This window comes from Triturus cristatus, chromosome 1_1 (assembly GCF_964204655.1).
Source record: "Triturus cristatus chromosome 1_1, aTriCri1.1, whole genome shotgun sequence".
In the NCBI taxonomy this organism is placed as follows: Eukaryota; Metazoa; Chordata; class Amphibia; order Caudata; family Salamandridae; genus Triturus; species Triturus cristatus.
This window is the reverse complement of record NC_140579.1, coordinates 976,333,479-976,347,395: the sequence shown is the minus strand read 5'-3', so window position 1 is coordinate 976,347,395 and position 13,917 is coordinate 976,333,479.

The window sequence follows — 13,917 nt, the reverse complement described above, 5'->3', positions numbered from 1 at the left end:
GAATCCATTGTGTGGTTTTCACCAGACAATTTTCTAAGTGTCCATTTTTGAAACGTACAAATATTCCTCTAAAATCAGCTGAACTACGAATTCCGATTTACTCACCTGTTATCAGGAGAGAACTCAGGGCTGCATCTTTTAGCCCAGCACAGACCCTGAAAAGTAATTCTAAGCGTACTTACTAGTAACTTGGATTTCCTTCCATAGGGAATACATTGTGTGGTTTTCACCAGACAATTTTCTAAGTGTCCATTTTTGAAACGTACAAATATTCCTCTAAAATCAGCTGAACTACGAATTCCGATTTACTCACCTGTAATTAGGAGAGAACCCAGTGCTGCATCTTTTAGCCCAGCACAGACCCTGAAAAGTAATTCTAAGCGTACCTACCAGTAACTTTTATTTCCTGCCATAGGAATCCATTGTGTGGTTTTCACCAGAAAACTTTCTGTGTCCATTTTTGAAACGTACAAATATTCCTCTAAAATCAGCCTAACTACGAATTCTGATTAACTCACCTGTAATTAGGAGAGAACCCAGTGCTGCATCTTATCTTTTAGCCCAGCACAGACCCTGAAAAGTAATTCTAAGCGTATTTACCAGTAACTTGTATTTCCTTCCATAGGAATACATTGTGTGGTTTTCACCAGACAATTTTCTAAGTGTCCATTTTTGAAACATACAAATATTCCTCTAAAATCAGCCGAACTACGAATTCCGGTTTACTCACCTGTAATCAGGAGAGAACCCAGTGCTGCATCTTTTAGCCCAGCACAGACCCTGAAAAGTAATTCTAAGCATACTTATCAGTAACTTTTATTTCCTTCCATAGGAATACATTGTGTGGTTTTCACCAGACAATTTTTTAAGTGTCCATTTTTGAAACGTACAAATATTCCTCTAAAATCAGCCGAACTGCGAATTCCGATTTACTCACCTGTTATCAGGAGAGAACCCAGGGCTGCATCTTTTAGCACAGCACTGACCCTGAAAAGTAATTCTAAGCGTACTTACCAGTAACTTGTATTTCCTTCCATAGGAATCCATTGTGTGGTTTTCACCAGAAAATTTTCTAAGTGTCCATTTTTGAAACATACAAATATTCCTCTAAAATCAGCCGAACTACGAATTCCGATTAACTCACCTGTAATTAGGAGAGAACCCAGTGCTGCATCTTTTAGCCCAGCACAGACCCTGAAAAGTAATTCTAAGCGTATTTACCAGTAACTTGTATTTCCTTCCATAGGAATACATTGTGTGGTTTTCACCAGACAATTTTTTAAGTGTCCATTTTTGAAACGTACAAATATTCCTCTAAAATCAGCCGAACTACGAATTCCAGTTTACTCACCTGTAATCAGGAGATAACCCAGTGCTGCATCTTTTAGCCCAGCACTGACCCTGAAAAGTAATTCTAAGCGTACTTAGCAGTAACTTCTACTTCCTTCCATAGGAATCCATTGTGTGGTTTTCACCAGAAAAGTTTCTACGTGTCCATTTTTGAAACGTACAAATATTCCTCTAAAATCAGCCGAACTACGAATTCCGATTTACTCACCTGTAATCAGGAGAGAACCTAGTGCTGAATCTTTTGGCCCAGCACAGACCCTGAAAAGTAATTCTAAGCGTACTTACCAGTAACTTGTATTTCCTTCCATAGGAATCCATTGTTTGGTTTTCACCAGAAAATTTTCTGTGTCCATTTTTGAAACGTACAAATATTCCTCTAAAATCAGCCGAACTACGAATTCCGATTTACTCACCTGTTATCAGGAGAGAACCCAGGGCTGCATCTTTTAGCCCAGCACTGACCCTGAAAAGTAATTCTAAGCGTACTTACCAGTAACTTGTCTTTCCTTCCATAGGAATCCATTGTGTGGTTTTCACCAGAAAAGTTTCTACGTGTCTATTTTTGAACCGTACAAATATTCCTCTAAAATCAGCCGAACTACGAATTCCGATTTACTCACCTGTAATCATGAGAGAACCCAGAGCTGCATCTTTTAGCCCAGCACAGACCCTGAAAAGTAATTCTAAGCGTACTTACCAGTAACTTGTATTTCCTTCCATAGGAATCCATTGTTTGGTTTTCACCAGACAATTTTCTAAGTGTCCATTTTTGAAACGTACAAATATTCCTCTTAAATCAGCTGAACTACGAATTTCGATTTACTCACCTGTAATTAGGAGAGAACCCAGTGCTGCATCTTTTAGCCCAGTACAGACCCTGAAAAGTAATTCTAAGCGTACCTACCAGTAACTTTTATTTCCTGCCATAGGAATCCATTGTGTGGTTTTCACCAGAAAATTTTCTGTGTCCATTTTTGAAACGTACAAATATTCCTCTAAAATCAGCCGAACTACGAATTCCGATTTACTCACCTGTTATCAGGAGAGAACCCAGGGCTGCATCTTTTAGCCCAGCACTGACCCTGAAAAGTAATTCTAAGCGTACTTACCAGTAACTTGTATTTCCTTCCATAGGAATCCATTGTGTGGTTTTCACCAGAACATTTTCTGTGTCCATTTTTGAAACGTACAAATATTCCTCTAAAATCAGCCGAACTACGAATTCCGATTAACTCACCTGTAATTAGGAGAGAACCCAGTGCTGCATCTTTTAGCCCAGCACAGACCCTGAAAATTTATTTTTAAGCGTATTTACCAGTAACTTGTATTTCTTTCCATAGGAATACATTGTGTGGTTTTCACCAGAAAATTTTCTGTGTCCATTTTTTAAACGTACAAATATTCCTCTAAAATCAGCCGAACTACGAATTCCGATTTACTCACCTGTTATCAGGAGAAAACACAGGGCTGCATCTTTTAGCCCAGTACTGACCCTGCAAAGTAATTCTAAGCGTACTTACCAGTAACTTGTATTTCCTTCCATAGGAATCCATTGTGTGGTTTTCACCAGAACATTTTCTGTGTTCATTTTTGAAACGTACAAATATTCCTCTAAAATCACCCGAACTTCGAATTCCGATTTACTCACCTGTTATCAAGAATGAACCCAGGGCTACATTTTTTAGCCCAGCACTGACCCTGAAAAGTAATTCTAAGTGTACTTACCAGTAACTTGTATTTCCTTCTATAGGAATACATTGTGTGGTTTTCACCAGACAATTTTCTAAGTGTCCATTTTTGAAACGCACAAATATTCCTCTAAAATCAGCCGAACTACGAATTCCGATTTACTCACCTGTAATCAGGAGAGAACCCAGAGCTGCATCTTTTAGCCCGGCACAGACCCTGAAAAGTAATTCTAAGCGTACTTACCAGTAACTTGTATTTCCTTCCATAGGAATCCATTGTGTGGTTTTCACCAGACAATTTTCTAAGTGTCCATTTTTGAAATGTACAAATATTCCTCTAAAATCAGCCAAACTACGAATTCCGATATACTCACCTGTTATCAGGAGAGAACTCAGGGCTGCATCTTTTAGCCCAGCACAGACCCTGAAAATTAATTCTAAGCGTACTTACTAGTAACTTGGATTTCCTTCCATAGGGAATACATTGTGTGGTTTTCACCAGACAATTTTCTAAGTGTCCATTTTTGAAACGTACAAATATTCCTCTAAAATCAGCTGAACTACGAATTCTAATTTACTCACCTGTAATTAGGAGAGAACCCACTGCTGCATCTTTTAGCCCAGCACAGACCCTGAAAAGTAATTCTAAGCGTACCTACCAGTAACTTTTATTTCCTGCCATAGGAATCCATTGTGTGGTTTTCACCAGAAAACTTTCTGTGTCCATTTTTGAAACGTACAAATATTCCTCTAAAATCAGCCGAACTACGAATTCCGATTAACTCACCTGTAATTAGGAGAGAACCCAGTGCTGCATCTTTTAGCCCAGCACAGACCCTGAAAAGTAATTCTAAGCGTATTTACCTGTAACTTGTATTTCCTTCCATAGGAATACATTGTGTGGTTTTCACCAGACAATTTTCTAAGTGTCCATTTTTGAAACATACAAATATTCCTCTAAAATCAGCTGAACTACGAATTCCGGTTTACTCACCTGTAATCAGGAGAGAACCCAGTGCTGCATCTTTTAGCCCAGCACAGACCCTGAAAAGTAATTCTAAGCATACTTATCAGTAACATGTATTTCCTTCCATAGGAATACATTGTGTGGTTTTCACCAGACAATTTTTTAAGTGTCCATTTTTGAAACGTACAAATATTCCTCTAAAATCAGCCGAACTACGAATTCCGATTTACTCACCTGTAATCAGGAGAGAACCCAGAGCTGCATCTTTTAGCCTGGCACAGACCCTGAAAAGTAATTCTAAGCGTACTTACCAGTAACTTGTATTTCCTTCCATAGGAATCCATTGTGTGGTTTTCACCAGACAATTTTCTAAGTGTCCATTTTTGAAATGTACAAATATTCCTCTAAAATCAGTCAAACTACGAATTCCGATATACTCACCTGTTATCAGGAGAGAACTCAGGGCTGCATCTTTTAGCCCAGCACAGACCCTGAAAAGTAATTCTAAGTGTACTTACTAGTAACTTGGATTTCCTTCCATAGGGAATACATTGTGTGGTTTTCACCAGACAATTTTCTAAGTGTCCATTTTTGAAACGTACAAATATTCCTCTAAAATCAGCTGAACTACGAATTCCGATTTACTCACCTGTAATCAGGAGAGAACCTAGAGCTGCATCTTTTAGCCCGGCACAGACCCTGAAAAGTAATTCTAAGCGTACTTACCAGTAACTTGTATTTCCTTCCATAGGAATCCATTGTGTGGTTTTCACTAGAAAATTTTCTAAGTGTCCATTTTTGAAACGTACAAATATTCCTCTAAAATCAGCCGAACTACGAATTCCGATTAACTCACCTGTAATTAGGAGAGAACCCAGTGCTGCATCTTTTAGCCCAGCACAGACCCTGAAAAGTAATTCTAAGCGTATTTCCCAGTAACTTGTATTTCTTTCCATAGGAATACATTGTGTGGTTTTCACCAGAAAATTTTCTGTGTCCATTTTTTAAACGTACAAATATTCCTCTAAAATCAGCCGAACTACGAATTCCGATTTACTCACCTGTTATCAGGAGAAAACACAGGGCTGCATCTTTTAGCCCAGTACTGACCCTGCAAAGTAATTCTAAGCGTACTTACCAGTAACTTGTATTTCCTTCCATAGGAATCCATTGTGTGGTTTTCACCAGAACATTTTCTGTGTTCATTTTTGAAACGTACAAATATTCCTCTAAAATCAGCCGAACTACGAATTCCGATTTACTCACCTGTTATCAAGAATGAACCCAGGGCTACATTTTTTAGCCCAGCACTGACCCTGAAAAGTAATTCTAAGTGTACTTACCAGTAACTTGTATTTCCTTCTATAGGAATACATTGTGTGGTTTTCACCAGACAATTTTCTAAGTGTCCATTTTTGAAACGCACAAATATTCCTCTAAAATCAGCCGAACTACGAATTCCGATTTACTCACCTGTAATCAGGAGAGAACCCAGAGCTGCATCTTTTAGCCCGGCACAGACCCTGAAAAGTAATTCTAAGCGTACTTACCAGTAACTTGTATTTCCTTCCATAGGAATCCATTGTGTGGTTTCACCAGACAATTTTCTAAGTGTCCATTTTTGAAATGTACAAATATTCCTCTAAAATCAGCCAAACTACGAATTCCGATATACTCACCTGTTATCAGGAGAGAACTCAGGGCTGCATCTTTTAGCCCAGCACAGACCCTGAAAAGTAATTCTAAGCGTACTTACTAGTAACTTGGATTTCCTTCCATAGGGAATACATTGTGTGGTTTTCACCAGACATTTTTCTAAGTGTCCATTTTTGAAACGTACAAATATTCCTCTAAAATCAGCTGAACTACGAATTCCGATTTACTCACCTGTAATTAGGAGAGAACCCAGTGCTGCATCTTTTAGCCCAGCACAGACCTTGAAAAGTAATTCTAAGCGTACCTACCAGTAACTTTTATTTCCTGCCATAGGAATCCATTGTGTGGTTTTCACCAGAAAATTTTCTGTGTCCATTTTTGAAACGTACAAATATTCCTCTAAAATCAGCCTAACTACGAATTCCGATTTACTCACCTGTTATCAGGAGAGAACCCAGGGCTGCATCTTTTAGCCCAGCACTGACCCTGAAAAGTAATTCTAAGCGTACTTACCAGTAACTTGTATTTCCTTCCATAGGAGTCCATTTTGTGGTTTTCACCAGAAAATTTTCTAAGTGTCCATTTTTGAAACATACAAATATTCCTCTAAAATCAGCCGAACTACGAATTCCGATTAACTCACCTGTAATTAGGAGAGAACCCAGTGCTGCATCTTTTAGCCCAGCACAGACCCTGAAAAGTAATTCTAAGCGTATTTACCAGTAACTTGTATTTCCTTCCATAGCAATACATTGTGTGGTTTTCACCAGACAATTTTCTAAGTGTCCATTTTTGAAACATACAAATATTCCTCTAAAATCAGCTGAACTACGAATTCCGGTTTACTCACCTGTAATCAGGAGAGAACCCAGTGCTGCATCTTTTAGCCCAGCACAGACCCTGAAAAGTAATTCTAAGCATACTTATCAGTAACTTGTATTTCCTTCCATAGGAATACATTGTGTGGTTTTCACCAGACAATTTTTTAAGTGTCCATTTTTGAAACGTACAAATATTCCTCTAAAATCAGCCGAACTACGAATTCCGATTTACTCACCTGTAATCAGGAGAGAACCCAGAGCTGCATCTTTTAGCCTGGCACAGACCCTGAAAAGTAATTCTAAGCGTACTTACCAGTAACTTGTATTTCCTTCCCTAGGAATCCATTGTGTGGTTTTCACAAGAAAATTTTCTGTGTCCATTTTTGAAACGCACAAATATTCCTCTAAAATCAGCCGAACTACGAATTCCGATTTACTCACCTGTAATCAGGAGAGAACCCAGAGCTGCATCTTTTAGCCCGGCACAGACCCTGAAAAGTAATTCTAAGCGTACTTACCAGTAACTTGTATTTCCTTCCATAGGAATCCATTGTGTGGTTTTCACCAGACAATTTTATAAGTGTCCATTTTTGAAACGTACAAATATTCCTCTAAAATCAGCCAAACTACGAATTCCGATATACTCACCTGTTATCAGGAGAGAACTCAGGGCTGCATCTTTTAGCCCAGCACAGCCCCTGAAAAGTAATTCTAAGCGTACTTACTAGTAACTTGGATTTCCTTCCATAGGGAATCCATTGTGTGGTTTTCACCAGACAATTTTCTAAGTGTCCATTTTTGAAACGTACAAATATTCCTCTAAAATCAGCTGAACTACGAATTCCGATTTACTCACCTGTAATTAGGAGAGAACCCAGTGCTGCATCTTTTAGCCCAGCACTGACCCTGAAAAGTAATTCTAAGTGTACTTACCAGTAACTTGTATTTCCTTCTATAGGAATACATTGTGTGGTTTTCACCAGACAATTTTCTAAGTGTCCATTTTTGAAACGCACAAATATTCCTCTAAAATCAGCCGAACTACGAATTCCGATTTACTCACCTGTAATCAGGAGAGAACCCAGAGCTGCATCTTTTAGCCCGGCACAGACCCTGAAAAGTAATTCTAAGCGTACTTACCAGTAACTTGTATTTCCTTCCATAGGAATCCATTGTGTGGTTTTCACCAGACAATTTTCTAAGTGTCCATTTTTGAAATGTACAAATATTCCTCTAAAATCAGCCAAACTACGAATTCCGATATACTCACCTGTTATCAGGAGAGAACTCAGGGCTGCATCTTTTAGCCCAGCACAGACCCTGAAAATTAATTCTAAGCGTACTTACTAGTAACTTGGATTTCCTTCCATAGGGAATACATTGTGTGGTTTTCACCAGACAATTTTCTAAGTGTCCATTTTTGAAACGTACAAATATTCCTCTAAAATCAGCTGAACTACGAATTCTAATTTACTCACCTGTAATTAGGAGAGAACCCAGTGCTGCATCTTTTAGCCCAGCACAGACCTTGAAAAGTAATTCTAAGCGTACCTACCAGTAACTTTTATTTCCTGCCATAGGAATCCATTGTGTGGTTTTCACCAGAAAACTTTCTGTGTCCATTTTTGAAACGTACAAATATTCCTCTAAAATCAGCCGAACTACGAATTCCGATTAACTCACCTGTAATTAGGAGAGAACCCAGTGCTGCATCTTTTAGCCCAGCACAGACCCTGAAAAGTAATTCTAAGCGTATTTACCAGTAACTTGTATTTCCTTCCATAGGAATACATTGTGTGGTTTTCACCAGACAATTTTCTAAGTGTCCATTTTTGAAACATACAAATATTCCTCTAAAATCAGCTGAACTACGAATTCCGGTTTACTCACCTGTAATCAGGAGAGAACCCAGTGCTGCATCTTTTAGCCCAGCACAGACCCTGAAAAGTAATTCTAAGCATACTTATCAGTAACATGTATTTCCTTCCATAGGAATACATTGTGTGGTTTTCACCAGACAATTTTTTAAGTGTCCATTTTTGAAACGTACAAATATTCCTCTAAAATCAGCCGAACTACGAATTCCGATTTACTCACCTGTAATCAGGAGAGAACCCAGAGCTGCATCTTTTAGCCTGGCACAGACCCTGAAAAGTAATTCTAAGCGTACTTACCAGTAACTTGTATTTCCTTCCATAGGAATCCATTGTGTGGTTTTCACCAGACAATTTTCTAAGTGTCCATTTTTGAAATGTACAAATATTCCTCTAAAATCAGCCAAACTACGAATTCCGATATACTCACCTGTTATCAGGAGAGAACTCAGGGCTGCATCTTTTAGCCCAGCACAGACCCTGAAAAGTAATTCTAAGTGTACTTACTAGTAACTTGGATTTCCTTCCATAGGGAATACATTGTGTGGTTTTCACCAGACAATTTTCTAAGTGTCCATTTTTGAAACGTACAAATATTCCTCTAAAATCAGCTGAACTACGAATTCCGATTTACTCACCTGTAATCAGGAGAGAACCCAGAGCTGCATCTTTTAGCCCGGCACAGACCCTGAAAAGTAATTCTAAGCGTACTTACCAGTAACTTGTATTTCCTTCCATAGGAATCCATTGTGTGGTTTTCACTAGAAAATTTTCTAAGTGTCCATTTTTGAAACGTACAAATATTCCTCTAAAATCAGCCGAACTACGAATTCCGATTAACTCACCTGTAATTAGGAGAGAACCCAGTGCTGCATCTTTTAGCCCAGCACAGACCCTGAAAAGTAATTCTAAGCGTATTTCCCAGTAACTTGTATTTCTTTCCATAGGAATACATTGTGTGGTTTTCACCAGAAAATTTTCTGTGTCCATTTTTTAAACGTACAAATATTCCTCTAAAATCAGCCGAACTACGAATTCCGATTTACTCACCTGTTATCAGGAGAAAACACAGGGCTGCATCTTTTAGCCCAGTACTGACCCTGCAAAGTAATTCTAAGCGTACTTACCAGTAACTTGTATTTCCTTCCATAGGAATCCATTGTGTGGTTTTCACCAGAACATTTTCTGTGTTCATTTTTGAAACGTACAAATATTCCTCTAAAATCAGCCGAACTACGAATTCCGATTTACTCACCTGTTATCAAGAATGAACCCAGGGCTACATTTTTTAGCCCAGCACTGACCCTGAAAAGTAATTCTAAGTGTACTTACCAGTAACTTGTATTTCCTTCTATAGGAATACATTGTGTGGTTTTCACCAGACAATTTTCTAAGTGTCCATTTTTGAAACGCACAAATATTCCTCTAAAATCAGCCGAACTACGAATTCTGATTTACTCACCTGTAATCAGGAGAGAACCCAGAGCTGCATCTTTTAGCCCGGCACAGACCCTGAAAAGTAATTCTAAGCGTACTTACCAGTAACTTGTATTTCCTTCCATAGGAATCCATTGTGTGGTTTTCACCAGACAATTTTCTAAGTGTCCATTTTTGAAATGTACAAATATTCCTCTAAAATCAGCCAAACTACGAATTCCGATATACTCACCTGTTATCAGGAGAGAACTCAGGGCTGCATCTTTTAGCCCAGCACAGACCCTGAAAAGTAATTCTAAGCGTACTTACTAGTAACTTGGATTTCCTTCCATAGGGAATACATTGTGTGGTTTTCACCAGACATTTTTCTAAGTGTCCATTTTTGAAACGTACAAATATTCCTCTAAAATCAGCTGAACTACGAATTCCGATTTACTCACCTGTAATTAGGAGAGAACCCAGTGCTGCATCTTTTAGCCCAGCACAGACCTTGAAAAGTAATTCTAAGCGTACCTACCAGTAACTTTTATTTCCTGCCATAGGAATCCATTGTGTGGTTTTCACCAGAAAATTTTCTGTGTCCATTTTTGAAACGTACAAATATTCCTCTAAAATCAGCCTAACTACGAATTCCGATTTACTCACCTGTTATCAGGAGAGAACCCAGGGCTGCATCTTTTAGCCCAGCACTGACCCTGAAAAGTAATTCTAAGCGTACTTACCAGTAACTTGTATTTCCTTCCATAGGAGTCCATTTTGTGGTTTTCACCAGAAAATTTTCTAAGTGTCCATTTTTGAAACATACAAATATTCCTCTAAAATCAGCCGAACTACGAATTCCGATTAACTCACCTGTAATTAGGAGAGAACCCAGTGCTGCATCTTTTAGCCCAGCACAGACCCTGAAAAGTAATTCTAAGCGTATTTACCAGTAACTTGTATTTCCTTCATAGCAATACATTGTGTGGTTTTCACCAGACAATTTTCTAAGTGTCCATTTTTGAAACATACAAATATTCCTCTAAAATCAGCTGAACTACGAATTCCGGTTTACTCACCTGTAATCAGGAGAGAACCCAGTGCTGCATCTTTTAGCCCAGCACAGACCCTGAAAAGTAATTCTAAGCATACTTATCAGTAACTTGTATTTCCTTCCATAGGAATACATTGTGTGGTTTTCACCAGACAATTTTTTAAGTGTCCATTTTTGAAACGTACAAATATTCCTCTAAAATCAGCCGAACTACGAATTCCGATTTACTCACCTGTAATCAGGAGAGAACCCAGAGCTGCATCTTTTAGCCTGGCACAGACCCTGAAAAATAATTCTAAGCGTACTTACCAGTAACTTGTATTTCCTTCCCTAGGAATCCATTGTGTGGTTTTCACAAGAAAATTTTCTGTGTCCATTTTTGAAACGCACAAATATTCCTCTAAAATCAGCCGAACTACGAATTCCGATTTACTCACCTGTAATCAGGAGAGAACCCAGAGCTGCATCTTTTAGCCCGGCACAGACCCTGAAAAGTAATTCTAAGCGTACTTACCAGTAACTTGTATTTCCTTCCATAGGAATCCATTGTGTGGTTTTCACCAGACAATTTTATAAGTGTCCATTTTTGAAACGTACAAATATTCCTCTAAAATCAGCCAAACTACGAATTCCGATATACTCACCTGTTATCAGGAGAGAACTCAGGGCTGCATCTTTTAGCCCAGCACAGCCCCTGAAAAGTAATTCTAAGCGTACTAACTAGTAACTTGGATTTCCTTCCATAGGGAATCCATTGTGTGGTTTTCACCAGACAATTTTCTAAGTGTCCATTTTTGAAACGTACAAATATTCCTCTAAAATCAGCTGAACTACGAATTCCGATTTACTCACCTGTAATTAGGAGAGAACCCAGTGCTGCATCTTTTAGCCCAGCACAGACCCTGAAAAGTAATTCTAAGCGTACTTAGCAGTAACTTCTACTTCCTTCCATAGGAATCCATTGTGTGGTTTTCACCAGAAAAGTTTCTACGTGTCCATTTTTGAAACATACAAATATTCCTCTAAAATCAGCCTAACTACGAATTCCGATTTACTCACCTGTTATCAGGAGAGAACCCAGGGCTGCATCTTTTAGCCCAGCACTGACCCTGAAAAGTAATTCTAAGCGTACTTACCAGTAACTTGTATTTCCTTCCATAGGAATCCATTGTGTGGTTTTCACCAGAAAATTTTCTAAGTGTCCATTTTTGAAACATACAAATATTCCTCTAAAATCAGCCGAACTACGAATTCCGATTAACTCACCTGTAATTAGGAGAGAACCCAGTGCTGCATCTTTTAGCCCAGCACAGACCCTGAAAAGTAATTCTAAGCATACTTATCAGTAACTTGTATTTCCTTCCATAGGAATACATTGTGTGGTTTTAACCAGACAAATTTTTAAGTGTCCATTTTTGAAACGTACAAATATTCCTCTAAAATCAGCCGAACTACGAATTCCGATTTATTCACATGTAATTAGGAGAGAACCCAGTGCTGCATCTTTTAGCCCAGCACTGACCCTGAAAAGTAATTCTAAGCGTACTTAGCAGTAACATCTACTTCCTTCAATAGGAATCCATTGTGTGGTTTTCACCAGAAAAGTTTCTACGTGTCCATTTTTGAAACGTACAAATATTCCTCTAAAATCAGCCGAACTACGAATTCCGATTTACTCACCTGTAATCAGGAGAGAACCTAGTGCTGAATCTTTTGGCCCAGCACAGACACTGAAAAGTAATTCTAAGCGTACTTACCAGTAACTTGTATTTCCTTCCATAGGAATCCATTGTTTGGTTTTCACCAGAAAATTTTCTGTGTCCATTTTTGAAACGTACAAATATTCCTCTAAAATCAGCCGAACTACGAATTCCGATTTACTCACCTGTTATCAGGAGAGAACCCAGGGCTGCATCTTTTAGCCCAGCACTGACCCTGAAAAGTAATTCTAAGCGTACTTACCAGTAACTTGTCTTTCCTTCCATAGGAATCCATTGTGTGGTTTTCACCAGAAAAGTTTCTACGTGTCCATTTTTGAAACGTACATATATTCCTCTAAAATCAGCCGAACTACGAATTCCGATTTACTCACCTGTCATCAGGAGAGAACTCAGGGCTGCATCTTTTAGCCCAGCACAGACCCTGAAAAGTAATTCTAAGCGTACATACCAGTAACTTGGATTTCCTTCCATAGGAATACATTGTGTGGTTTTCACCAGACAATTTTCTAAGTGTCCATTTTTGAAACGTACAAATATTCCTCTTAAATCAGCTGAACTACGAATTTCGATTTACTCACCTGTAATTAGGAGAGAACCCAGTGCTGCATCTTTTAGCCCAGTACAGACCCTGAAAAGTAATTCTAAGCGTACCTACCAGTAACTTTTATTTCCTGCCATAGGAATCCATTGTGTGGTTTTCACCAGAAAATTTTCTGTGTCTATTTTTGAAATGTACAAATATTCCTCTAAAATCAGCCGAACTACGAATTCCGATTTACTCACCTGTTATCAGGAGAGAACCCAGGGCTGCATCTTTTAGCCCAGCACTGACCCTGAAAAGTAATTCTAAGCGTACTTACCAGTAACTTGTATTTCCTTCCATAGGAATCCATTGTGTGGTTTTCACTAGAAAATTTTCTAAGTGTCCATTTTTGAAACGTACAAATATTCCTCTAAAATCAGCCGAACTACGAATTCCGATTAACTCACCTGTAATTAGGAGAGAACCCAGTGCTGCATCTTTTAGCCCAGCACATTCCCTGAAAAGTAATTCTAAGCGTATTTACCAGTAACTTGTATTTCTTTCCATAAGAATACATTGTGTGGTTTTCACCAGAAAATTTTCTGTGTCCATTTTTTAAACGTACAAATATTCCTCTAAAATCAGCCGAACTACGAATTCCGATTTACTCACCTGTTATCAGGAGAAAACACAGGGCTGCATCTTTTAGCCCAGTACTGACCCTGCAAAGTAATTCTAAGCGTACTTACCAGTAACTTGTATTTCCTTCCATAGGAATCCATTGTGTGGTTTTCACCAGAACATTTTCTGTGTTCATTTTTGAAACGTACAAATATTCCTCTAAAAT